The sequence below is a fragment of the Lagopus muta genome, chromosome Z (genome assembly GCF_023343835.1).
Source record: "Lagopus muta isolate bLagMut1 chromosome Z, bLagMut1 primary, whole genome shotgun sequence".
In the NCBI taxonomy this organism is placed as follows: Eukaryota; Metazoa; Chordata; class Aves; order Galliformes; family Phasianidae; genus Lagopus; species Lagopus muta.
This window is the reverse complement of record NC_064472.1, coordinates 26,343,731-26,371,367: the sequence shown is the minus strand read 5'-3', so window position 1 is coordinate 26,371,367 and position 27,637 is coordinate 26,343,731. Positions and strand designations below refer to the sequence as shown.

General features: G+C 41.5%; 1 protein-coding gene across 4 annotated transcripts in view; it reads right to left on the bottom strand.

Annotated features, from left to right (window-relative positions):
- KANK1 (KN motif and ankyrin repeat domains 1) overlaps window positions 1-27,637 on the bottom strand; it is a 116,220-nt gene that overhangs the window by 66,278 nt on the left and 22,305 nt on the right. For 3 of the 4 annotated variants that reach the window (XM_048930543.1, XM_048930542.1, XM_048930544.1), the window contains exon 2: window positions 20,906-21,036. The gene's annotated coding sequence lies outside the window, so the exon portion shown is untranslated. Of the gene's footprint in view, window positions 1-918; window positions 1,190-20,905; window positions 21,037-27,637 lie in introns of all 4 variants that reach the window. The other variant, XM_048930545.1, reaches the window with a different exon arrangement.

Genomic DNA, 27,637 nt, shown 5'->3' with positions numbered 1-27,637 from the left:
GAACTAGCTGTTCATTTTTCAGCATAAAGCATTTTTCAGTAAATATACTGCCAAGATCAAGAACACATCAATTATTTATTTTTTTCCCAAAACTGCTTGCCTTCTTCTCAGTGTTGTTGAAAACAAACTGCATTTTTATTTGAAAGATTTTAATATGTAGACATAATGTAGACATATATTATATATATTGCCTAGCTTTTGCTTCATAGATCTGATAGTTTGCAAGCCAAGGTTTATCCTCTGTTATCTCACACAGCTTGCACAAGTCCTCCAGGAAGGATTCCTTCAGTACAGCATAAGAGCAACTGCATACTTGATGCCTATTTGTGATTAAAGATTTCATAATTCATTCTCCTACCAATGACATCAACTTGGCCTTAAACCTTTCTGATAGAGTCTCGAATCACTGATTTTAATTTCTTACTTGAATTATGTATCGAACTAAAGGACATACCACAAAACACCTGGTGAAATACACTTTTGAATATTTAAGACAAATAAAAGTTTCCCACTGAGGTGCCTGCATATTATTTTTTCCTATCTGAGCAACCTCTTGAACATAACTCAAAACAATTTCTTATATTTGACAGCAGCTTGTTTGTTTTTTTCTCCCCTAACTTGAAATAAAAATGCAACTGAATTTGTCATTCATTACTATAGGTTCCTATCAAAGAAAAACTTTGTTTAGGAGAAATTTACAAGTGCAAATTCAGCCATCATAAAGATAGAAATGCTTTGTCATGAATGGCTCAGAAGAACAGACCTTTAACTTTGCCACTGTCTGAAACTCACTTCAGGTCTGCTCTTCCAGTTCCTTCCAGTGACAAACTGGCAGCATTCACAGGCAATTTAATCTCATATTGACCCTCAAATAAGACAATGTCTTGTTACTCAACCAGGTTCAGTTTCTATACTTACTATTTTATGTATGGAAACATTTTCCATTACTATGACTTGAGATAGCTCCTTCAGGATATCCGTGTATCTGTGCTTGGTATATCTACTGGCCAACGCATGGCCAGGAACCTGCAATCACAGCCAATAATTTTAGTGCATTTCTAAGCAATTCAGCAATTGTCCCTACTCTTTCTCCAGAATCCTCCTCATGGGTTACGCATGCAGGAGGGCAGCACCAGCACATCTTCAAAAGCGAGTGGATGAATCCTCAGCCCAAAAGGACTTCAGCAGCCTGGAAAGGCAAGAGTAGCTAGTGAAAAGCAAAGAAAACAACAAACTAAACAACAGTATTACTTGCAATTTTGAGAATAGGTGCCTCCTATAGGCTTTTCAGACCTGGAATCGCCACTCCTCAGAATCAGTGTGTGTCAGACAAAGTGAGAGGTGCTCACAATCACTGCAGAATGATTTATGTTGAATATTTACTGTCATTCTTATGATTGCTGCAATTAAAACAGATTTCCTGTAGAGCTATCCATACTGCCATCTAGTGCAAAGAGTTGTGGGGCTTTTTTTTATTGTTTGTTCGTTTTCTAAAAGAAAGATGTAACTGTTAGTTTTAAAGGAGAAGGTTGCCAGTGTTTCTCCCACACATACCAGTGAAAGGGGATAAGAACTGTAAGGCTTTCCCCTTCTTTCTATTGTGTGGCCAACACAGATCTCCCTCCTTTGCTAACTGCAGACCACAGCACTTAAAGGCATAAGGGAGATAAAAGCTTCTTTGCAGACAGAAATTAGAGTTTATTACTAAATTGGGTATTGGGAACAGAAGAGGTTTTCTGTTCCCTTCTTAATAAGCACACCAACTGCACAGAAACCAGGGTGTGTCTGGGAACCTAATGAAATGCATTCAGCAAGTGTCAGCCCAGAGGAAAAACACGCAGCCTCACCCCAAGAGGGTGGCAGATGTTACGACAAAATTATTGTTTGCATGTTACAGTAATCATTATGCTATGTCTGATGCCAAAGCACCGCTGGCTGTAGTTGCTGCCAGAAGTAATCAACACCGAGAGTCAAACCGTACAGTAAATGCTGCTACTTTCCCGCTGCACTTTACCAAATTGCAAAGGAGAAAAACAATTAAACCCATTTCCAAATCAGGTGCCTGACTTGCATGATGTTAATATCCCTTCTGGTCTGCATCTCGCTCTGCGTACAGCAATGCCTCTGTAGAACAACTGAAAGCATTCAACTCTTAGCAGCTTGCTGTCTCTGTCTCAGAGCTGAACAGCAGGAGTGTGCGCGTATAGAACACAAGTCCCTCACCCTCACACCTGGAAAGAGACACCTGTATCAGCAAAAGCTTTATTTAAATCAGCAGCCTGCTCAATGCCTTTGCATTTATCTTTTATGCCCCACATTAGTCACTGAAGTTGTACCAGGAGATCTGGTGTCCATGTAAACCTGCCCATCAGAGGCTTTCAGGCACAGTGCTCATGCAGTTACTCTGCTCTGCACTGTTCGGAGAGCAACCAGAGTGGCTTTCCTGATGCTGAACAGAAGCCCCTCAGAACCACAGCCTCCTTCCTGGCTTTCCCTAAGGTAACCTGTCTCTTAGTGGCATCCCAGAGCAGAAATGAAAGCTCTTTGGCTTCCTTATAAAAAAGTTCCAACAATTTACCAAAAAAAAAAAAAAAGGTAGGGAGAGAAGCCTGAAGAGCAGGACCTGTGTATGAACAGGCATCTAAAGCTTTTCAGAAAAGAGAAATAAACAAAAAAAAACCAACCACCTTTGCTACCAGCACAATCTGAGTGCATTGTGATCAACTGGTTTGGTATAGGTTTTGTGTTGCACTCTAAAAATCCCTGGGAAGAAAAACTGTACAACTGAACAAAGTGGAACATGGTTGTTCTGCTTGATCTCTGAACAGCCCTGAGAGGCCCAATCACTGATCAGTGGACAAACACCAGTCTAACACCTTCCTTCCCAGCTCTTCCACTTAGTAATAGGATAAAGCTTCCTTCAGGAAAAAAGATGGCACTACAGAAAGGGAAATGATGCAGCACACAGCACTGACAGCCACTGGGAATATCCAGGCACATCCATGACCAGGAGACTAAGCCTTGAGTTAGAAGGACAAGGCAGGAGTCACTTCTACTTAGAGGAGTCTTTTCCTACAGCAGCAGAAAAGCTTTGTCTAAAATTGAACGGATCCATCACCTATAGTCAGGTCTTTCTTCTTTTTAAGAAGAAAAAGATCTCACCTTTCCCAACTTAATGAAACATAAGAGGAGGAGGAGGCCAACAGGTCCATCTGGAAGATACTATGGTGAGAGGACAGCGTTAGCCTCCTGGAAGTAGTCACAGTCCTGTGAGGCAGCTCTGAGGGCCATCATGGTCATCTCTTACAGCCAAGTCACACAGTCAGCTGTCATCATGACTTTAGGAGACATCAGTTTAACTCGCAGCTCCACTCTGCTGTACCTGCATCCACACTAGCCAGTCAGTGCCCACTGAGCCACCACACAAAAGGACCCTTCTTGGATCTCCTGGCAGCAAGGGCTCTCAATGGCATTTCTCCCAGCTGACAAGTCCTACTTTAAAGGTGATCAGACAGAGGTGTGGGGAAACAGTTTTGTGGTCTGAGAAGAATACAGTCTTGGTAACTCCATGCCCAGCTCATCACATTGGAAATTCAGGTCTCACCATCTGAAGGCAGAGCTGATGAGTGGTGACACTGATGATACCATAGCAATTAAGAGACCAAACCTGAGCAGCAAGGAGGGACAGCAATTTCCTGGCAGACAGTAACGTTTCCTCCTCTCTCACACTTACCAAGCGCTATGAAAAGAAAAACAACTCTTTGTTAAATATGTAAAATCCCCAGCCTTTCTGCTAATGCAGGCACAAACAGAACAGGATCTCCCTGATTCTTGCTCTCCTCTTTCTTTTTCAGGGCTAGAAACTCTCAAAATGGAATAAAAAAATGTATTTCTTGATCATGTTTTTACCAGTTTAACAAGAAGCCTCTGGCAACAGCAAAGATAACCAGGTATTTTTGCCAGTACTTAGCTGGGAGAGAGATGGAAGAATGGGAAGAGCTGGTATTCACTATACAGAACTTCAGACGTTTTATTTTCAGTATGAATATAGACTTTTAAAATATACTTTGAAACTTAACTGATTTATATGAAAGAAAATTGAAAATTCCTTTAATGGAAAGGGATAATAAATCTTTGGAAAAGATGAACTGGGAATCAGTGTTTCCACATTTCTAAATGTGGGGACGTTCAAGCAGGATGAAGAAAAGTGCAAGTGAGGCACATTCACACAACATAGATAAACTTACGGATGCCCTTGCTACAAGCTGTTGAGCATGACAAAAAGCCCACGTCTACTTAAAAGCTGGATAGAAGGAAAAACACAATGTATTTGTACACCAAGGGCTACTGGAAAAGAAAAAAAAATAAAACCACCAATTTTCTATGGCTTGAGTAAGCTCCAGACCACAAATTGCTGGAGGCTGGAATCCACAGTGGGAATGCAAAATGTGCCTGCCCCTGTTCCTGCGTGCCCTGGGCACTCTGGTCCCTGCCAGACAAGACTGAACTCTATGGAGCAAGTATGGCATCACAGACACAAACCACCACCCTGGTTCATTTCTTCCACTACCAGCATTAGCAAAAATGGATTAAAGTTACTGTATTATTTTTCAGTATTCATCTTTTTATGGCCAAATGCTTAACTTTACAGGTCTGGAAAGAAGCTAAGAATGGTGTGAAGAGACTATTTCTCAGGACTTCCCAGACAGCTAGATTTTTTTTTTTGTTTTTAAACGAGCGCAGCATTTCCATATCATTTGCAACTACATTTCAAAGGAGGCACAGTTTTTTTTATCCTGTCTCCGCAGACACATGCCAAAACTTATCCAGAATTGCTAACTCGATTTCAAAGACATGGAAATACTTGACTAGCTCTGTCAGGTTGTATGAGAGCGCCCACAGATGGAACTTGTCTTGCGGGGCAGGAGATTGTTCATGTCCGAATAGGGTATTTCACCTATTCAAAGTTACGTTTTTTGAGAGAAGCTCAGCACAGAGAGTACCACTGACTAGTAAATAAAGGCCTTTTCTGCACCCACAGGATGTTGTATAGAATATTTGTTCTTCTCAGACAGATGACAGGAAAATCTGCACATCTTTCTAATTAGCATGATTTATGTACACAGTATGTTATGAAAAAGTGTTTGCAAAGAAGGCCATCCTGTTGAACAGAGAGAACATCCTTCAGGGCAGATTTACAGAGATATTACCTGATAGCTCAGTCCTAACACATTATTCTTGAGAAAAACAGAGGCATTTGCTGCCAACTGCAGTTCCTGCTCATGTCACAGCTGTTACAGAGACTGTTGGGAACATCCAAAGCTTTCTTTTTTCACTTCCTGGCTTTTCTTTCTCACTAAGTAATGTACCTTGATCATTTCTCCATACAGTGTTTTGGGTTGTTTTTTTTCTTTTTTTCCTGTTGAACTACCTACTGCATGAGCCAGGACTTTTGGACTGGGATGGGTAGAGCCCTATGGGAAATCCAAGTCTCTAGAGCAACATTTTCCTGCACAGAATATTCTAAGATTTTAAAAAGCAAAGCCTTTAACACATTTCTTCTGCCTATATCACCTGCAAGCTACCTGTTCCCTATGGTCAGGACAGTGCTGCAGTCCTCTGATCAGCTGTCACATAAAGCCAATCCACAGCTCTCTGGGGATGTAGGGCTGCACTTTTCTGGCCATGGCTTGAAGCAGCCCACAGTCAGGCCGCTGGTTTCAGACCAGCTATTCAGCAGCTTGGCATGCAGAGGGCATCAAACAGCAAGACTCGGAAATGCAGCACTGCCTCTCAGACATTAGTTGTGTCCCCACCACAAATGCCACAGGGCAATACCCAGATCCAGTAACTATACTTACTGCACAAACTTATGAAACCCACCTGTATTCACCCTTCAGCCCAGTTTGCCCCTTGTGGCTTTCATGCCATGAGACAGCAAAGCTAGCAGAATGAGTCACATCCTACTGTTTAGACTAATTCACTCACAAATGGCACTGATATCAAAGGAAAATTATTTGTATAGAAGTAATTTTGTGCAGTACTAGCACCACATGTAATTATTATTACCTTTTACAGCTCAAAACAGGCCGGTTAAGAGCAACCGCGCTTCCACAGGGCCCTGAACTCTGGAAGCTTTGCCTGACCAGCTGATCACAGGGACCTCAAGAGATCAAGTGCAACCCCCCTGTTAAAGACCAGTCCACATGCAGTACGTTTCTGAGGGATTGCAACTCCTCCCTGGACTTACTCAGCACATTCTGAGAACAATGACCAAGGGACACTTGATCCTGCAAAGCAGACATTGCTGGGAGGGTGAAGGAAGGTGGCAGCAGGGTGTAGAGCACCCCAGGCTAACACTGCACTGAGTGGATACTGCTGAGCCACAACTCATGGGAGGCACCAGGAATTAGGAAGAATATTGTGAAAGCATGATGTGGCCATCTTTCCTACAGACCAAGAAGGTAGGAGGAGTGTAGTGGTCCTATAGGGATGACTGCAGAAGCAGGCTGGGATGCAGCCCACTTGGGTGCTCCCTGGCAGAGGTGTTTACCACTGTCTTTCTTGTATTTCCAGACTGTAGGCATCAACAGCCCACAAATGAGTGCCAAGGTCTGCCTGCTCCCTGCTCCAGCAAGAACGTTTCTGGCAGCGTGGATATAGAAGGCCCAGAAACCCTGGGATCCTTCCCATCATAAATCTCTGCCTTTAAAGCTTTCATCCATGAAGCAAGCCAATCTTCTGACACCCTGCAGCTTAGTTAGAAAACTTACTATTATTATTTTGGGAGATGCTTGTGCTTTTTATGTGTAAATACCAGGAGACAGCAGAGAGACCAATGGAATTCATCAAGACACCAACATACAGGAAGAGCCAACTCTAAGATGAAACTTTTAACCTTGCTACTGAAGACTTGGATACAAATATATGCAAAGACTGACAGAAAAATTCAGGTACAAGGAGTTCTATTTCTGTTCTTGCTGTTCTCTAAAACTTAGAACATCTCGTAATCCTCTTCAAAAATAAAGTCTGCAGTAAACACAGTGTTAACAACAACAAAAGACTTTCAACCCAGCCAAGCACAATACAGCAGCCAAATTATCTTTCCTGTGTAGACAGAGTTTAGACTAATTTTCCCATAATGACTGTGTGCCTAAGGTTTTCTGTTTTTTTTTTTTTTTCATACATTATATACATACACACCTGGTGATAGGCTTATAACAAAAAATTATGAAAATACTCTCAAGCATAAACCACAACACAGTTGAGATAACACTTTCATAACAAAAAAAACCCCAAACCCTTTTGTCCAGTGAAATAGTTGTCAGCTGCTAGTCTGCAACGATTGAAGCTATGCAGCAAACTTACTGCACATCCAGAGTATCAAGTAAGGATCAAGTACACAAACTGCCCTTCAAAAATTATAGCATTCCATCAGTATTAAATATCGTGAACCTGCATGTACTGTTGCTAAAGACACAAGGGGAATCACACATATCTGAGCCAGTAAAAAAATTTATGTCCACTGAAATAAGAAAGTTATCTACATACTGTCTGTGAGGCCACGAAGGCACCAAAGCCACAAGAAATAGCACTATTCTTTGTAGCTTATCTCTGCTTTGCTACCAATAGAAGGTTCTCGAGATCTCAGATTCTCTGGAGCTTATCTCCTCCCTTACAGAAACCTAATCCAGCAGTACAACTTTCCTTGGGAATGACATTCGATAGAAGTGGCCAAAGAGACAAGTTCCAGTTTCCTCCAAGACTTCTATTAAGTGTGATCTGCGCACAGGCAAGAGCATTGTTAGGCAAAGTAAACTGCCAGATCTGCCATCTAGCCCTCCTTATACTCTCTAGCTCCTGAGAGGACATTGTGCTGCTCCTCCTTTCATTCCTCCAGGAAGTGGAACTTTGTCTCATGTAATACATGGCCAAAGCAAGCCAATGTTTTCTGTGGGCACCCACAAAAATCTAATTTGAAGGAGGGATCCATAACGCTTGCAAATAATGCCCAAAGCTACGTTTTACTGCTGTCCGAGGGGTAAGGCTGGGGAGGAATACCATGCACAGCTTTAATCTTGTTCCTTTCAGTCACAGAATGACAGAATCACAGAATTGTAGGGCTTGGAAGGGACCTCCAGAGATCACCGAGTCCAACCCCCAAACCTTCAGAGCAGTACCAGTGGCAGTGCACACATCCAGCAGCATTCCCTCTGCAGGGAGGACAGTTAGCCTAGTCAGGACAGACAAAGCATATAATAGTCCACCTAATTATTATCAGATATTTGAATTGTAATCACTGTTCAGAGTTGCTCATGGATTGGGACAGGATAGATTACTCCACTGTGCCCACAGACTGAGAAGCACATGTATTCGCTGCTACTTTCAGTGGGGCTGCCTCATTTCCATACCAGATTTCAATTTATAGAGCAAGCACTGAGTTTTAAAGCAGACTTGCTCCACTTAGATAGGTTTTGTAATCCTTTCTAGTGCTTTCACTACCTTTTCAGCTTCTTATGAAAAGGACAGTTTTCGTAATGGAAAAACATACTCATCTTTCAGTGCCTCCATAACAGACAGTAGTGCTATTTTCTGGATATCTTACAATCTCAGTTGTAGAGATTAACAGAAAACAGTTTGTAAACAACAGACGAAGAATGATACAGGGAAGTACTGCAGAGCTGTTCAACAGCCAGAAAAACCTGCTGGTGTTTGATGAAGTCTGAAGTTCTGACCTCTTGTGTTCTCATTTGTGTGACCGGACACAAATACAACTAATGCCTTTTAATGTTAGCCTGCACACAATTGAAAGCATGTGCACCATAACAGAGCCACGTAATGGGCACTGCAGGCTACATCCACTGAGCACAAGTCCTATCCTTGGAACAGATTTCTGTGAATAGTGAATATAACAATGGTTTTCTCCTGCAGAGCTGCATGTGACTTTGGGAACCGGACTGCAAAAATCTCCTCCTCCTGATCTGCACAGTAATTTGCCACTTCAGAAAAGAAACTCAGTTTAAGTTACAAAAGCACAGTGGTAATTTGCCATCAAAAAGCTGACTTCCCTTTTCAAACAAGCACACTTTTATATGAACAATGCTATAGTAAAGAAAAGAACACCTTCCTTCTCAAAAAAAGAACAAAAAAAAAGATTTCAAGTCTATAGGTCACCGCTGAAGTAATACCTCCTATTTATTTCCACGGTAAGTTCAGCAGGTACAAAGCACACAATAGCACTATTTAATAGAGCAAGATCTCAGCTGCAAAACACTCTTTCTCTGTGTAGTCAACACCACTAGCCAATTCATGCAGATGAGCTGATCAAAACGCTCTTCATTTTGCAGTGTGACAGCTGTGTATAGTCATTTGGAACATGGCTTGTCTTTCACATTGCCACTGCCACCGCTGAAACACACCACTCACCTCCTCACTGTGCTCACATTCACTGTTTGGTATCCATAGAATTCAGATTTGATGAATGTCAGTGGGTGCTATTTTTTTCTGCATGGAAGAATTCAACAACACACCTTTGCTTGATTCACACTTCCCTGTCAGACACCAATTTGTCAGTGTCCCTCTGCTGCCATCTGCCACACAGCAGCAACATGTAATGGAACACTGCTGAGAAGGCTCAGCCTCTATGCCATACCACCATTTGCCTCTGTTGTGGTGAGCCAACATCATAACATAGGAGGCAATGCTTTTAGATATTTACTTATAAGGACTGCTCCATCCGTACCCTGCGTACACCAGAAGTGCTCGAAGAGCTTCCTGCAGGGATCCTAACTTCTGCTGTGTCATGAAGAGGTCACAGGTACCCAAGATGAACAGCAGTCAGAAACAGCTTTTGTCACTTACTTCAGATGAACAAGCAGGACCTTGGACATGCCTCTCTCTAACAGAATATGCTGATGGACTGACTTTTGCATGAACAGCTACTATCTCCTACAATTACCAGTATAATTTCATTCTCCACTGCCTAAGAATTAAAATTGCTTCTGCAGCTGTACACTGAAACCTCAGATGCAACACTTCCCCGTGCAAAGAACGAAACAGTGAGTATCAAAACAAAACAATTAAAATGAACTGCTATTACCACACAGTTCTGTCCTGTTCCTTACATAGGCTCTGGCTAAGTCTTGCTCATCTGATTTGTTTACCACAGCACAGTTTTGTTCTGGCAGGTTGGTCTCTGCTGCAGCGTGTTGCACTTAGCACAGCTCCCATCTGAACTCCTACTGCCCTGCCATGACAATTCCCCATCTCCTAGCCGCGGAAACTCCACCAGCTAGAAGTTCACAGTCCCACAGCTAGATCTGTTCCCCTTGTAGCTTGCCATGCAAAGGCAAAAGCATGGTGCCAGCCAAGAAAACAAGACTGCGGTGCCTCCTTTGTGACTGCTGCTGCTACCACAGCGCTCGGCCTACATCTTCCAGCCACAGTCCGTTCCTCTCCCCCCTGCCCAGACAGCCTTCACTACTGCCTGTGAGTGGTGCGTTGCACAGGAGACCTACTTTCACAGGTGCCACTGGCTAACAAAGGAGGCAGTTAATCTGTGCCACCGTTGTCACACCAAGCACAGGCCCGCACTGTGCTGCTCCTTGCTACAGAAGAGCCTGCAGCACAGCACTCGCATAATGGCCCTCTTTTTGTTTTTAAACCTCACTCTGAAGAAAGATTCGTGTTTTATAACCCTGTAACTATGGTGCTGTTGGTGTGACAGGACACCATGGATGCGCTCATGAACAAAGAGAAGCCCAGAAGGAGCCATCTGCCACAGCACTATCACCCAGCACCCACTGCCAACCCCAAGGCTAGTCCTGGGACACACAGCCTCGTCCTACCAGCACCCTAACCAAAGCTAGCCAGCAAACCCCATGTGTCATCAGTGCAGCAAAGCTGTTGCTGACTGCTCATGACAGGAGATTCCTCAAAAGCCTTCTTCACATCTGCTCTGTGATGTGGTATGTTAAGAGTGCTGTGGTAGTAGCACAGTTCACTGAATTGTTAATCCACTTCATGGACATCACTTCTTTCTGCTCCAAAGGGAGCACAGGAAAAAGAAGAGACACTGCGGTAATACCTGTGGATAGAATAGAGTTATTGAATTAAAAGGTCTCTCCAAAGCATCCAGTGGAGAAAATACAAGGAAGACAAAAAAAACAAAAACAAAAACAAAAACCCACAGAAAATACGAAACAAATAAGGAGTGGGAAAAAAGCAAAGTTGTTTTTTCAATATATAAAAATGTAAATTCTCTTATGAGGCAGCAAGAGCCTCAACAAACCAACAACATCTAATGCATATTTCTTGTATTCTCAGTGCAGCTCTTTTTTTTTTTTCCACCATTATTCATTTCTCCAGTCCAACCATTGTATTTATTGAAGTTTACAGAAACAAAAACAGCTGTAGGCTATACAGGTTACCTGTGTATCAACACATTCCCTACATAAACTATTTTAACCACATTATTACTACAGAGAAACTCCCATAGCTTATATTTTGGATTTAAAAACTATAACAAATTAAATGCCTTCCATAATTTGGCAACTTTTTCCAGTAAATTCCTCCCTAGACTGATCAAAAGACAGCCATTCCTGTCCAAGGATGTGTCCTCTCCACTGCTAGTAATTCATAAAAGTTATCCACTACGTAGCCTTTATTCAATACTCCTCTTTATGCAAGGTCTCAAGATTCTCTTTTTATGTGGTCCTCCTGAGTATTTATTGTTCATATGGAGAGTACATGCATCTGGAGCTTACGGTTCAGAGTTCTCTGTAATACAACTACTGTTAGTCGGTTTATCTGATTTGTGCAAATTATCTGTACCAGTACTCTCAATGAGCCTTTCAGACATGCCAACCCAAGAAGAAAAAATATTGTCATACAGTGAGGCAACCCTCAATCACCTACAGAAGAAGCATGAAAGTCAGCCTCCAAAGCTCAACTAGAACTTATGATATTCCTTTCAAAATCTGAGCTTTACAGCATGCGTATACTAGCAATCCTAAAATTAAGAACAACTGCCCATCTCTAAAGCAAATGTACAGATCTCCACAGAATTATTCCACTTGCATTGAAAAAAAGCTCCGTGAGACAGGTTAACGTCACAGCCAACGTTGGACTCTCATGAGTAGGGTTAGGTACTCTTCTTGGGGGCAAACCTAATGCAAAAGAGGTGCGTAAGTCTGAGGAGTGAACCAGCAGAAGAAAATGTTTCCTCTCTCAATTTGTTCAGACTACAGTTCATTGCTTATGCACATCCCGTGTTCTTTAGTTTGTGAGACTGTTTTTGCCATCAAGATTCCTTGAACTCCTGAACGCTTCATTTTCATAACTATCAAAAGAGAAAGCTTATTTCCAATACCATCCAATTACTGAGCAACCACTGGCAGATCATAATTTGTTTCAGATACCTTGCAAAGGACACAACCTCTCAGCAATCTCCCCTTTTCAACATAAATGTTGCTATGCTGTCCAAAGAGAGATTCACCTTGAAGTGACTGATCCTTATACCTGCACGTTTTCAATTAAAAACCAATCCCATTTAGCCAGCCTTAACCTAGCTACACTATTATACATTTAAATCCACACTTACTTGCTTAATCTGATCTCGGCCATGACTAAAAGCTATTTTATAGGCACATTTAATGCACAGCTGAAAGTTAAGTAAATACACACGTAGAAAATGAGATGCATACTTCTGCTGCCAAGTTACATCAAACAAGCCAAACTCCTCCCTGACTAGAAATTCCATTAATTATTACAAGTTTGAAAGGCACTCTCCTGCTTTCTCCATTTCTCTTTAAAGTGCCAAGAACCTTCTTGAAATACATCATTTTCTCCCCCTCTTAAAACAGAGGGAAGCTGGTACTTAATTTTATACTAAAGAATTCAGAACAAAATGAAGAGAGCAGTTAACATGAAGTGATGTGACAGAAACAAGTTGAGATACCAGCATTACTCACCAGTGAGCAGTAAGCTGCCAGAAAACACCTTCCCCTCCTTTCTACAATTTTTAATTTGGCCAGAACGTGCAATAATCCATCCTTCCCCAAAGGCAGATTTAAAATGAGATGTCTTGCCACCCTTCTGCATTTGGCATGAGAACTGTTTCTCCCTTTGGGAGTCATGGCCAGATTCCAGCATCTCTGAAAATATACTTTCCACCCACTCTTTTGAAGGTGTTCAGTAGCTTGAAAATTAGTTTGGGAAAAAAAGAAAGTCAGAAAGACAGCATTACCTACTCACTTTCCAGAGAATTAACCCAGAGGTTTTGGAGAATGTTATAAGCCTAATGGCTATTAGTCACTCCTAATACTGAGCCTTTTGCACACTGTTGTGCAGATGTTGCCCTCCTCAGTCCTCCAGGAGGAACCAGCAGAGCAACACACACCACAGAGGAAGAAGCTACTGGAGAACACAGCCAGAGCCTCGAGTTGGTGACTCGGCTGCACTCTGCTGTGACAACTCGTAAGTCCCTGTGTTTAGATCTTTCTGGCATGCATGTGACATCGTTAACATCTGGACTTCCACACAGACATTTGCGAAGCAACAGCATGCATCTGGTTCCCTGTGCAGCCTTCATTATCAAGGAAAACATGTTTTACCACTGCTGATTCATCTCTACTGAGGTCCATCATCAGCTGCATGGCAGCAGGGCAGCAAAAGATTCCAGAAAACAGGCAAAGCATGTAAGGCAGGCAGCGAAAGCTGGAACACAGCTCACTTAAAGTCACTTTCGATTTCACTCCAGAGAAAATCTCATTTCCATCTCAGGAGCCCATGTAAGTACAATTTATGTGGAGCCATTTATTTCAAAATTATCGGAGAAAAACTTCCTTCACAACACACTAAGCACTATCATAACTGATGTTCCCTTAACATGGGATTTTTCCAGCCTCAAAAATCTATTCTGTATTTAGCTTTACATTCCAGCACTGCCTTTCTTGTACAGGTACTACAGAAACCTATCAAAAAACACAGTATAAACAGAGCAACATAAATAAAAGTCTGCACTGAGAGCACAATATTCCAGGTGCATAAAATATCCTGGATTAAACTGGAAATAAGATAAATAAGAAACCTTGAAGAACATCTGAGGATTATGCTAGATCCAGAACTTATCTTCCATTTGAAAGCAAACTGCAGCAACTAAAAAAAATAGATCATGCTTCAGATACTTAATTTGCAGTGAGGCAACTCATAACTGCTTATTCAGTTATTTTGTAATTAGTTGGAGGCGCAGCCATTCTCTCCAACAACACAGCTCAATTTCTATCCACACAGCACTTTTCCTGCTACTTCTAACCACGTTTGTTTATACCACATACAGCTTAGCCATGTTTGTATTAATGCACACTGGGAAAAATTGTGCAACCATTCTAGCACACCTCATTAAAAGTAGCACGAAGAGGAGGAAAGGTGAGGAAAGAGGAGGTAGAGAACAGCAGAGCGCCCAGAGGCTGTATGTACTACCTAGCAGATGGGTAATGCTCCTAGGCATACTGGTGAGTCTCCAGTCAGTAGGGAGAAGAGGGCTGCAAACTACTTTGCTCTCCACAAAAGGAAAGGGTTCACCAACTTCAGTGCACAAATGTAGCTTCCAGAAGGACAAAGCAAGGTTAGTTATAAGGTCACTGGGCAAGGATGTAGCTCCACTTACAGCATGTTCTGCAGAAAATTCACTGCTCTCACAGCTGAAATGTAGTTCAGGCTATATTTTTACTGAAGGTTCTTACTAAGAATCAGTTTATATCACTGCAGGAGTCTTCTCAGCAGGTAACAGCATTACTGTCATAATAATCCCATAAAATAAGCAGACAATTAATTATCCTGCAAATTTGGTAGAGAGGAATGCAACATGTAAAGAAAAAGAACAGCTTCTGCAAGTGTACCTGTGAGACACAAGATACCCTATCACCTGGCTGGAAGAGCTTGGACTGCAGACAAGAACTGAGCTGCTCCCTGCAAAAACACCAATCCCACCCAGGGCTTCATGTGGTGGTGCGGCAACAAACTGCCACGCTGCAGGCTTAAAACAGGGAGGCAACCAGTGCACAAGGCGGCTGCATTGCAACCAGGACAGGTTTTGCAGTGCTAATCAAGCCAGAAAGAGACTGCTGAAATTTGTCCCACCCAAACTAGTTTTATGCATCTTTTTGTACCAAGTGAAAGGAGAATGGAAAGAGCAGGTGCTTCCCCCCTCGTATTAGAGCGTGCAGCAACTTGTCACAGACAGAGCACTTGGTGCTACATCTGGGTAGGGATGGATGCAACACCTTCTACCCCATGCTTTTAAAAGCAGTACTTTGAGTGTCTTTCAAAAAACAAAAAACAAACAAAAAAAAGTGTATTCAATTCCTGTCCTAGACATAAAAAAGTCAGTATCCTGTATTTTGATGCAGCTGAAAAGGAACTAGCAATGATACATAAAAAAAAAAAAATAATCAAGAAGTGTTTTAGAAGTATGCAAGCGTCCAATTGCTTGTATTTTCTGTACAATCAAATCAATTTTCTACCAGTACAGAATTTTTAGTTGCCAACACTGTGCCTGAGTTACAGATGTTTCATCCACAGGATGCAATAAATGGATTCAATCAGATGATCTCTGGAAAACCTATTCCCTTTCCACAACAGCCTTCTAAACAAGCCACAAAATTCATTATCTTTGTCACCAAAACTATCTACACCAAGTTGCTGATGCTTTTGTTTAAATCCTCACAGCCTCATGCCCTCCTTAAGATAAATGACTGTATTATTACTGAAGGAGTTAGATTTACAAAGTCAGTAAGAATTCTGCATTTTAATCACTTGCATTTGATTTACCCCACAATTTCCATCAGAAAATAAACTTTAAGAACGAGTTTTCTTAATGTAAATCCTTAGCAGGACTCTCTAAATCATGTTAGGCCTTCTCTCCATTAATTTTTCCTGCCTCCGTTTTGAAACCACGCAACCAGCCCAATTACTTCCTTATTTAAAACTTCTCATCTTTCAAGGCTGTAAAAATAGAGAAAGCTAAACCAATACATAGCAGTTCCCCACAGAATAAAGCACTATAAACATCCGTACAACTTCTGAAGATCATGTACATTCGTGCTTTGCTACCTTAACATTGCATAAGGAAAAAAAAAAAAATGTACACAGAGGTTTTGAATGCTTCTATTGAAGAATATATATTATTCTACTGAAGAATACTGAAGTATTCAGACAGAAAGAGCAAAATAAGTCACTACGCAAACTCAGTATTTGTTTGCCACAAATTGTACATTCCTACTGTGATACAGGAATAATAATAGTCTGTGATAAGCTATCATTCCAGAAATTATAGCATAAGAAGCTTCAGAGTTATTTGCTGGAAAGACAGACTTCGATAGATTTACCAACAAGTTCCTTTTTTATTTATTTTAACACTACTTTATTTACTCATTAGATTCCAGTCTGTTGAGCAGCTCATTGTATGTTTGTTCAACTACAGGGAAAGAACCATTCAGTTTATAGCACTGCTTTATATGTAAATCAAGTTCTGAAGACACTCTACTAATCTTAGATGTCAAAGGGAAAAATAAATTGTGAAATTTAAGACTGTTGAGATTTTTCATAAACTCAGAAGGAACACTGGAATTACACAGCACACCTGACTCATGGTAAAGCATTTTCTCCAAGCATGTGTCAAATCACATATATTAAAGGATTTATTTATTTTGAAATTTACTGTAACACCTTGAGCGCTTCTGAGTACTGTGACAATTTTAAGTTCTATCCTCTGCATACAGTCAGACTTACCGTCTTCCTGGCACTGGAAACAAGCACTGAGCTTGTTTCTTCTCTGTGGATACATTTCTATTGTATTTACTTGCATTGGAGAAAAAGCAAACTTCCCACCCACACAAATCAAGATCCAAGAGCAAATTCAGAGACATTTTGCAGCCAATGGGGAAGAAAAAATAATCCTAAATCAACCAGCTGTTGCACTAACAACATCAAGTAAAGGAATTGTGGAGCTCATTCTACCCTTTATCAATAATGCATGGCTGCACACAGACAATTTATAGCTGTTTTCCATAACTAGGTATTGTGTAGTACTAAATTAAGTCTACAAAATTCAAGGACAGTCCACCCACACAGCTACTGTAAGCTAGCCAGGCCACTCTGAATAAACATTTTAAAGGCATAAAGTGAGTTTTATTAGCATGCTGAGCCACAGCTCTCAGTGGACAAAGCATCTCCTTTAGAAAAGTAAAAGTACATTTAGCAGAAGGCGAGATCAGTTGCTCTTATGCCTTACATATAAAGAGCTTAAAAGGTTATATACATGCGACAACTCAAAACCTTGGATTTATTTAAACTAAAACCTGAAGCAAGAGAAGAATTTATTTTCAGTACTGGAAATTGATTACCAGTCTCTAGAAATCATAAGGCAGGGACTGAACTGCTCAAGTCCTGATAACAAAAGAGCTAAGGAAAAAAGATGGTTCTGTTTACATTTAGGTAGCCCTAAAGATTAACAATTTTTTTTTTTTTAATCCTTCACATATCATAAATCAGAAAAGCACAGGCAGGGCTTTCATCAGCATAAAGAACTTGTTATCACACCGATATTTCCTCATTACATTTACAGCAGCAGTAGACAAGCTGGAAGTGGGGTTCCTCAGCAGGCATCTTTAAACCAAAAATGGTAGAGCACAACCCAGTTATGTTCGGTCAGTCCTGTCTTCATGCCATAGCAGTCTCAGCACGTAACTGAATTACACTGCATATCTGAAACATGAGCATGAAAGCACTCTGAACACAAGAGCTGGACAACAGCAGCAAAAAGATGCTGCCACCAAGTCTGTGCATACAGGTTCCGCACAGGCTCTGCTACTGCGGTCACCAAGAAACCTCAAAGAATCACTTTATTTTGGCTTCCAGTGCCTAGTCCAGGTGCACAGCATGGATGGCAGCTTCACCAGGAGGCGGGTTTGGGTCACACTGCAAGCTTCTGCAGCAGTTTCTGCTACCCATCATCTCTCCAGAAACATCAGCAAGGATATTTGGGATGATCTTCATACAAGCAATGATCCACTTCAGACAGGAGCCCACATGTCTCTCCAGGTAGTTGGTGTGATAAGAATGTCCCTGCCTGGAAGACTGTGTATGGGAGGGTGAAGAGAGTAATACAGCAGAGCTGGGCTGTGTGACTGGTTTGTAGCACACTGAGCACAGTCAAAGCTATGAGCAGGAGGGATGTAAGGGACAGTACTTGCGTCACATCTCTTACCAGCTAATCATGTGGATATGTCTGGCCAAATAAGAGATGTCACTGAATTTGTGGGCATGAAGAGGAAGACAGCTGATCAATGACAGCTGGATTTGCAAAACTGAGTTTTCTAATGCAGGTCTGCAGTGTTATGTAACAAAATCGAACTTCGCCTACAATAGTTATGCTTTGTCAAAACTCATAAACCTCTGTAGATAACCAGAGCTTCAATCATTGTGAAAGTGACTTAACTGCTCCAGTGAGATCAAAAAACTCTGGAAGCAGGGAATCAGGTTTGACTAAGCTTCAATACAACCTGTGCCACAGCAACAAATAACTCCATGTTTGCTGAAGTTGCTCCTATACTGTACCCCTGTGAAAGCACAATGTCTGCAGGCAGAAACTATCCTGGATTATGCTGTACCAAGATTTGTTATTAAGTCTGTCTTCCCCATGAACAAGTTGAAATGTAAAAACCTACACTAAGGAATGTAGCTGCTAGTATTTTTAGTTAAATCTGCCAGGAAAAGAAACCACAAGGTTTAGTAGATCGAGGTCCTGCTGTGAAAAACAAAATTGTTAATCTGAAGTCTGAGGAGACTGGAGTGAAAGAAAATACTGGTTTAAATGAAGGCTGCAAGCCCTGGCATTAAAAAATCCCAGACAATCCCAGTGATGTAACTTTGGCTTTATAAAAGTTAATTTTATGAAGCCTGCTGTTTCTCCCCCCATTACCACACACTATCATGGAATTCAGCACACTTCAGAGAAGCACCAAATGCCATCATTAAGCACTCTGTAAGGGGGATGCTAACTTACAATTCACAGATCCAGCATTACAGCAGCCATGCTAGTATGTCAGAGCAGCAGAGCACCTGTGTGAACCTGAGATGAACACTCCGCTGTCACAGCCCTGTGACAAGAGCTGAAACTGGAGGAGTCTGCCCCTTAGCCATGATGTTGCATCCCATCAGTCCCAAGAAGGAGCCAGGTAGTCACTGCTACTTTGGCTCTGTGACAGCTGGCACAATTTTTCCAGCCTTTCTGCACTCACACTCTTCTTTGGTCTGCATACCTTCTTAAAATTTCTTCCTTTCCCACTCTGCACCTCATATACCCTCCCACATGTCCCCCCCAGCAATCAAAGCTGCAGCTACTCATACCAAATAGAATCACAGAGTCATTCAGTTTGGAAAAGACTTTAAAGGTCAAGTCCAACCACAGCTTAACCATACCACCCTAACTCTCACAGCCCTCTGCTAAATCATGTCCCTGAGCACCACATCCAAATGGTTTTTAAACACATCCAGGGATGGTGACTCAACCACCTCCCTGGGGAGCCTATTCCAGTGCTTAACAACCCCTTCTGTAAAGAAGTTCCCTCCCTGCACAGGGTGTCAGGTCAGAGATGAGCACAGCCATCCAACACATCCCCATCCCCTCTGCCCAGAAGGCTGTGCTTGGCTGTGTGTACAGCTCTCCACAGCCAGGGCATGGCTGTGGCCTGCAGCCACACAGGAACTGGAAGAAACCTCACCGCAGTGGCAAGTCTCCTTATTTAGCCTTTTCTAAGGAGTTTCTTCTCCATACAGCCCCGCCATGGGGCCTAGAAGCAGTTATGGGTGCTTTGACCTAGCAGTTATTTGATAACAGGAAAGACATAAGTGCCTTTCCTAAAGAAAAGTAGGAGTGAGAGACCAGAACTGGTGCAAAAGGAACTAGCCCGAGGTCTGCCTTCACAAGACAGCACTTAAACTGCATTGAGCTACCTCAAGCAGTGACCAGAGACACATATTTACCCTTCAAGAGATAAGTTCTAAATCATCTGTCACCCAAACCCACAGCACACCACATTGCATGCAACAAAGAGGGAGACAGTAGTTCCTTAAAGTAAATAAGGAGTCAGTGATTACTCCTGAAAACAGCTAAACATGAGGGAACCCAGGGGCTCAGTAGCAAAGAGGCCCTTTGTGAAGCAATTAGTTCCCTGGACTTGGCTTACCACAAGCATAATTTAAGCACAGCCCCTGCTTACTCAGATGCCTCTGCAGTGAAAAGATTATGTTGTGCATATGGGTGCACAACACAGCTGGTCAAAAAGCAGAGCAGCACTACCATGGAGCGGAAATACAGATAGGAACCTGAACAGACAGGTGCAAAATACAGGTATTGTATAAATTAATGAAAGCAATGACAGTGCAAAACCTCTAGTTGGAGAATGCTCAATTAAGTCAGCTATAGTTCTACAGTTTCATCTGGTTTTTAATGTCTTCAGTTCTTCTTACCTGTATTTTTGTTGGTGAAGAACATGTCTCAAGCCAACATCCCACGGAGACAGAAGACTAAATCTTTTCACTACAAAACTTTATTAATATGTAGGTAAAGCTTTAAGGCAGTCTAATGAAAGGGTATATGTATAAATAGAACTGGTCATCCAAGGAAAGATAAGTTATTTCTTCACTGCATCATTTTCTAGCTTACTGAGGTGATATTTTATCCTTAGAGGCAAATACTGACAGTCTGGTCCAGTGTTACACACAGTACAGAAACCACAACAGTATGATTTACTATGGAGTCAGAGATGGACTGGGACAGTCCATGAGACCATATCTTCATATTCATCATCTTCTCTGTTTCCCCTAGCAAGTCAGATCTTACCTTAAAACACTGTAACAAATGCCAGTCCTCTGCTCTTTTAGGCCTTTCTGAAGATAAGAAATAAATGCAGAAGATTCACCTAGTTCAATAATTCAGCATCTGACAGCACATTCAGGAACCCGAAAGTCATCCTACAAGAAAAGAAATGAAAAGCAAGTGATCATTATACATGTTGGGCAATATATCACATGCTTAAAAGCTGCAAATGCCTGGTAAAGCCATGCTGCTAAACAATAACAAAATTAACCTTTCATATCTGTGACTATCCTATCATTTTTGGTTTCCAAGATGTAACTCGCATAAGCAGTATTTTGATTACCGCACCCTAAAGAGAAAACACACATCTTGCAAAAGACGTCACTCTGTAGTGCTTTCCCAGTTAAAATCCTCTTTGTTCAAACAACAGTCCATGTGAATGCACAGAAACAAAGCTTGGAGACGACAGGACACACCAGCCATGACGGTTAGGGAAACACAGCAGTGTACAGAAATGCAGAAGTCCATGTGAGCTAAGCAGTAAAACTGTATAATTTAGGATGTCTCTGCACATGAAAGACATGGAAGCATTTTATAGACTGCAGTAAATGAGGAAATGATTGTCTGCTGTCCCATTTCCCTGAGCAGTCTTTATTAGAATTCTTACCATACAGGGATTTGCACATACTTCCAATGGTTATAAAGATGCTTAGACTGCAGTTAACTTCATGCCTGCACCACTCTCTGGAATGTAGGACAGTTCTTCCCTTTTCTTCCATGGCAGTTCAGATAAGATGTTCTGCCAACAACGTTTAGACAACTTATTTCTGACTTCTAACTTGCTCGGCCTGTTTTAACTCAAAAAAGCAAGCTTCCCAAAACACGAGTGCACAGAGACACCAAGGCCCCTGTTCTGGCACTGATACATCCCACCATGCAATCACTCACAGGTACAGACCAAGGCAGCTGCACACCAAGGCAGTGCTGGAGACTCACCATATGCAAATGTTGACATTTACACAATGCTGTGAGGACCTCTGATAGCTACCTAGTGATGAGACAGGAGAACAATCTCTGTCCAGTATGGCTTCAAGAGTTCTGAAAATTTCTTCCCCCTTTCTCCCCCAGTTCAAAAGACACATATATCCATGTTTTAACTGCATGTTTCACTAAAGCTTTGGTATGAGAACATAAAACATTTTTGACCCAACCTGTTAGGCTTACATGTCTGTAGTTTTATGGAATACAAAATAATTTTTTGTTACTATAATACACCAGTACTCAAAACAAGTCCTCAAAATATATCAGTGCATCCACATATGGGCTGTCCTAATCCCACACTGTTTACAGAACAGCCTACTAAGGGAAACTGTCTTCACAAGCTAAAATATCACTTATTTTTCTTCAGACACAAAAGCTTGCAATCCCAACTTGCAAGACTCAATCCTACCATGCAAGAAGTTGCACAGGCGAGGCAGAAGATCAACTGGGTTAAATCAATGCCTTGTAGCCCAACTGAAAGAAAACCAAATTGCACAGGTAATGCTGGCAGGAACACATAACTTGTGAAGATGTGGTCTGAGAATGCAGGAAGAGAATAAGGAAGGAGCAACTGGATCTGAACTCCAGTGACTGCGAGAATGAAGAACTTCCCATTGCAAGAGAAGAACAACGTGTGCACTTCCATAGTATCTAATGAGATGCATCTGAGGGCTCTGAGTAAACTGTGGGATTAACATATGCCACTATCCCTCATATTTGAAAAGCTGTGGTGGTCTGATGACTGGAAAAGGAAAATTATAACCCATTTTTAATAAGGGAGAAAAAGGTAATGGAGCAGGTTCTCCTGGATCTGCTCAGAATAAAGCAGCAATCTCTGACTGCCAACATGACTTCACCATGGACAAATAATACCTTCAGTTTCATGGCCTCCTGCAACAGGAACAGCATTGGTGGAGAGTGGATGGAGAAAGAGCAACTGGAATTATCTACCTGGACTTGCAGAACAGTGTCAAAGGCTTTGTGCATGAGAGGCTGTGGGTGCACCAATGCAAAAGTGCTTGAGGCCAGGCTGGATGAAGCTTAGACCTACCTGCTCTATTGGAAGGTGTCCCTGTGCACAGCAGAGGGTTGGAACTAGATGGGTCTTTAAGGTCCACTCCAACTCAATCAAATCTATGATTCTATAGTTTTAAATGATGTAGCTTCATTTAGGTCTGTCTGTGAGGGTGGGAGTGTGTGGTAAGTCTGCAGGAAAACTCAAGTAGAAGATCTCCCCCATGGGAAACAATCCCTAAATGCAACATCTGAAGAAAAAAAAAAAAAAAAGACAGGAATCCAAAAGCCCCAAATGTTGCATTAGGTAGACTTTAAAATGGTATTCAGTGTTCTTAAGTAACCCTCAGGGAAGTGAGAGTCCATTCCTTCTTCCCTCCATCTAACACTTCTGCAGTATGTTCAAATACACATTCAACCATTCATGCAAAATATTAACGTTTATATGCATGCTGCCTACTCACTCTAAAAACAGTTGTTACATTTCAATAGGAATGCATTCCAAGACCAAAAATATATTCATCCACCCAACATTAAAGTGTAATGCACAAGTAAACTTGATCACAGAACACAGTTACATCCTTGGAACTACATATTCATATGTAACAGGAAGCACCAGTCAGTGTGTTTCTGTATAACCTCCTATTCCCCAGTTTTGTAGAAAACAGTATTACAACAGACTCCTGTAAGAGCCTCAATTTGATACTTCAAGATTCCCATCTTCATCTTCAAGACGTTCAGTCACAGTTACACATCCAGGCTGATGTTTCAAGGGTGCAATAAAACTGTCTTTCAAATATCTGTTACCATACCCAGAGCGTTATGTGCCCACAACACGATGTCAAGATTGTTCAGATATTACTCATGAGTCAATTTTGCCTCAAAATATTTTCTCTTTGGCTGTCCTCCCACAGCCATCATATCCATATCAGGTCAATCTGTACCAGGTAGTCTGTGTAATCCAGCTGAAGCAAGTTTTTATGCCAACGTCTGGGGCAGATCAGTTTGACAGCAAAACTACATGACCATAAAAGCCAGAACTCCATAGCTCCAGCTTCAAGATCAACAAGTGACAGAATCAGACGCCCCCAAGAAGCAGACTGGAAAGGAGAATCAGAAATCCTTTGGGAGATAAGATTTATCACATACTTTGTCATTTTCCATGCCAGATGGGGGAAAAAAAGCTTCAGTTTTGCCTTTTAGCCCAAATAATCACAACAAATGCAATCATTTGACTCCTACACATCCAAAGCCCCACCAAAACAAAAAACGTGCTGCACACCCTTTTTCCCTTAAGGACAGAATAAACCACACCTAGCAGGTGTTAATCAAAACATCAAACATTAGAAAAACATTCTGACACAACGGAGATTTAAAAATATATATGCAACACCGCAAGCACAATTTAAATCTGTATAGAATGGATTTATGTCTCCTGTATCAAAAAATAGTTGTTCTTCTGAACTGCCTCACAAACAGCAATTTAAATGGAACCCCAGGAAGAAAACTGACTTACTGATTAGCAGAACTGTGTGCTAAGTAGAGGCAAAGAAAAGCAGAAATGAGAACTGACACAGAAAAATAACTAAGCAGAGATATGACATATACCAAAAGGAGCAAATCTGCTGATAAAGTCGTCATCTTTGCAGGAAGCTCTACGCTTGAGAATACTTCCCATTTAAGCAAAGCTGGCTATGTAAGAGATTCTGCAAACTTGCACAGACTTTTCATGGAAACTGTTTGTATTTCGCAGGCATATTCCAGCTTGACAAGTTCTCCATAGATCAGTAACACATGTGCTCAATCTTCTCTTTTCCATTTTAGTATTATTTAACACCTCTTCCCACGTGCACCTACCTCCGGCAGATGTTCAGATTCTCCTACCTGAAAAGAAACCCAGCCCCCTCAACTGCAGGGACACACCTGGATAACATATTGAGATACACCTTAGATACTGTGTCAGACACTTTGAAGTCAGTGAAAGATGCACTGCATAGCACCAAATGGGAAATCACACTCTTACTGGGGAATAACCACTTTGAAATCAGTTCATATAATCAGTTCATATTTGAAGGTAGCATTTCTCCAGGTAAAGACACTGTCTCCTGTTGAATATGTGGTACTTATGGACAGAAAGCCACCACATATCCAAAAGCAATATTCAATCATGGTAGACTTAACTGGCATAAGATCTCATAATTGCTAAAGAAAATAACAAAGGCTCCATCTGCATGGCATAAAGCACCATGCTAATTAATCTTGGAGACACTAATTAATCTGGGCATGCTGCCATGATAACACGACTACACTGATGCCTCGGGTATCTCCCTTTGCCAACACATCATGCTATTTGGTCAAACACACCTCCAAGCACTGTCATTCACATTAAAGAGGAGTCTCACACCAAGTATGAGCCCCTACAGGAGGGCATTTCCTCTAAGGAGATGCCACAAAGGTCTCAAATTTAAATAAAATCCATAGTAGACAACACCAACCTATACATTACATTAATTCTTACTAAATAGCAAAATAATTTGTTTGTATCATGAAGGACGTTGGGCTAGGAGAAAGGCCATGAGAGGGTATATTGTGGACAGTCTCCTTGTCCTCAGCACTGAAGTTTCAGGGCAGCACCTCAGAAGCCAACTTTAACAGTGGTGAGAGTCTCCCAGTCCTCTAACTACAGCCATTCACACACAGCAATTCAATTCCCTATCTCAAGACAGAGCGAGGAGGTATGCTCGTACGTGCTCATGTAAATGTTCACAAGCTAGTACATTCCAAACAGCAGATAAAGGAGCCACTGTAGTTGTTAGTGCATTAAAAACACCTAGTGTTGCCAAACTCCACGGCTTCCCTTTTAACGTAATGGTGATAAAACAAGCCTTGGGCTAAAGCCAAAGCTACCTTATCTGTTATAACTGATGCCTCCTATTGGAACAGAGATCAACTCTTCACATACTGCAAGTGGACTTTGAACTTTCTGTGACTTGTTAGAACACACCATAAGGAACAATGTGCTTGGTAGCAGCTTGAAGCACTTGCTCCAATAGGAACTGGCCTCTGAACAACCAGAAAGCAAGAGGAAAGAGGAACATCTGGCACATAATACTATCTGCAACAGAACACAGCCAACCCAGTAGCACAGAATGGATATCAGAGGTCAATTACTGTGGCACAGAGCAAGCACAAGTCAGAGAAAAAAAGTGTTTCACTGCTAATCTGAACAAGCAGCTTCAATGTCTGAACAGCCCCTGACCCATACCTCACTCCTCAATCTACACCTAAAACCAGACTTTTCCTGGCCAGTCCTAAGTCCAGGACTGGCAGGATGGCTTCTCTCAAGCCAAGCATACCTTCTAAAAGCACAGCCCATGAATTTATGCATGAGTTACTTTAGCAACAGGACTCATATTGCTGGTAAGTGGGATACACAAGCGAGAGCCAGTCCTGCCTGCCAGGTTCTAACATTTCAATTAGTTAGCACAGGTAGAGGTCGCAGTGCCTAAAAGGACAGCTTCATCTTGGTCCCTGGTTTGCAGTGTATCCAACTGAAACCTTCTAGATCCACAGAGAAAGTGATCAGTTTGAACAAGCAGGCTGTTCAGTAAAAGCACAGGGACAACTGTTATCCTCAGAAGGCACCCCGCTTTCCTACAGCATGGAGCCACAAACTTTTGAGCTCCCTTTGCTCTTATCAGATAAGACAAACACTCAAAACCACCAGGTGTAGCACTATCAAATACCAATCCTACACTACTGGAAAAATCATTATTGGAAAAAGCAATCATTAGTTTACTAGAAATTAAATTACATTTGAGAAGTATGTGTTAGAATAGCAATTCTTACACTTGGATGCAAAGCATATCAGCTAATGAAAAACTGAAGGGTGTCAAAAACACCTTTGCTACATGATCACTCTCAAAGAGTTTCACTCTGCAGGCATTTTATGCATATGTATGACAGAGACAACAGAAAAACTGTCTCTTTCAAAAGATCTAGGTGTTTTGTTTTTTTTTTATCCGAAGGCTGAAAATCTGCAGGTGATACACAGTAACACGTTAATAAAGTGTTAGGTCTTCTGTGATCTCTAACCAACAAAACCGGTCCAGATTCAGTAGTACAACCCACATGATGAAAAGCAGAATTCATCTTGGACTTTCTGAAGTGTGATTTTTCACTTGACAAGAAAAACAGTTCTGAGACACAACTATTGCTCTGGGCGAGATTTTAAGCTGGTAAACAGAAACTTCAGCTTTAACCAGAAAAAGGTGACTTCTTCTGACTCATCACAAGTATCCACAGGATACTTCAGAAATGTCACAACTGAAACAAGTTGCCTGGAAGTGGTTCAAGAAATAAATTACTCTGAGATGACCAGACGATCTTCACTTCATGTCTTCAGCATCTATACACTAGTTACTTTTTTTTTTTAAAAAAAAAAAAAAAAACACCCTTTATCTAGTTATATCCTTTGCTCTGCTGCATTACCATAACATGAAACTCCTCTGACAAGCAAGGAAGTACCTAATAAATCTGGCTTTGCTTCCTTGAGGATACCACAGATTAGGAAGGGTGTGAAGGTCATCCTTTTGTCCGTAAGTGAAAAAGAACTGGAAGGGTGGAGAATGAAACTGAAAGGAGCTATAAAGCATTATCTTGCTTGGTCAATTACTACATGCAGTTGGGACACAGGTGGAG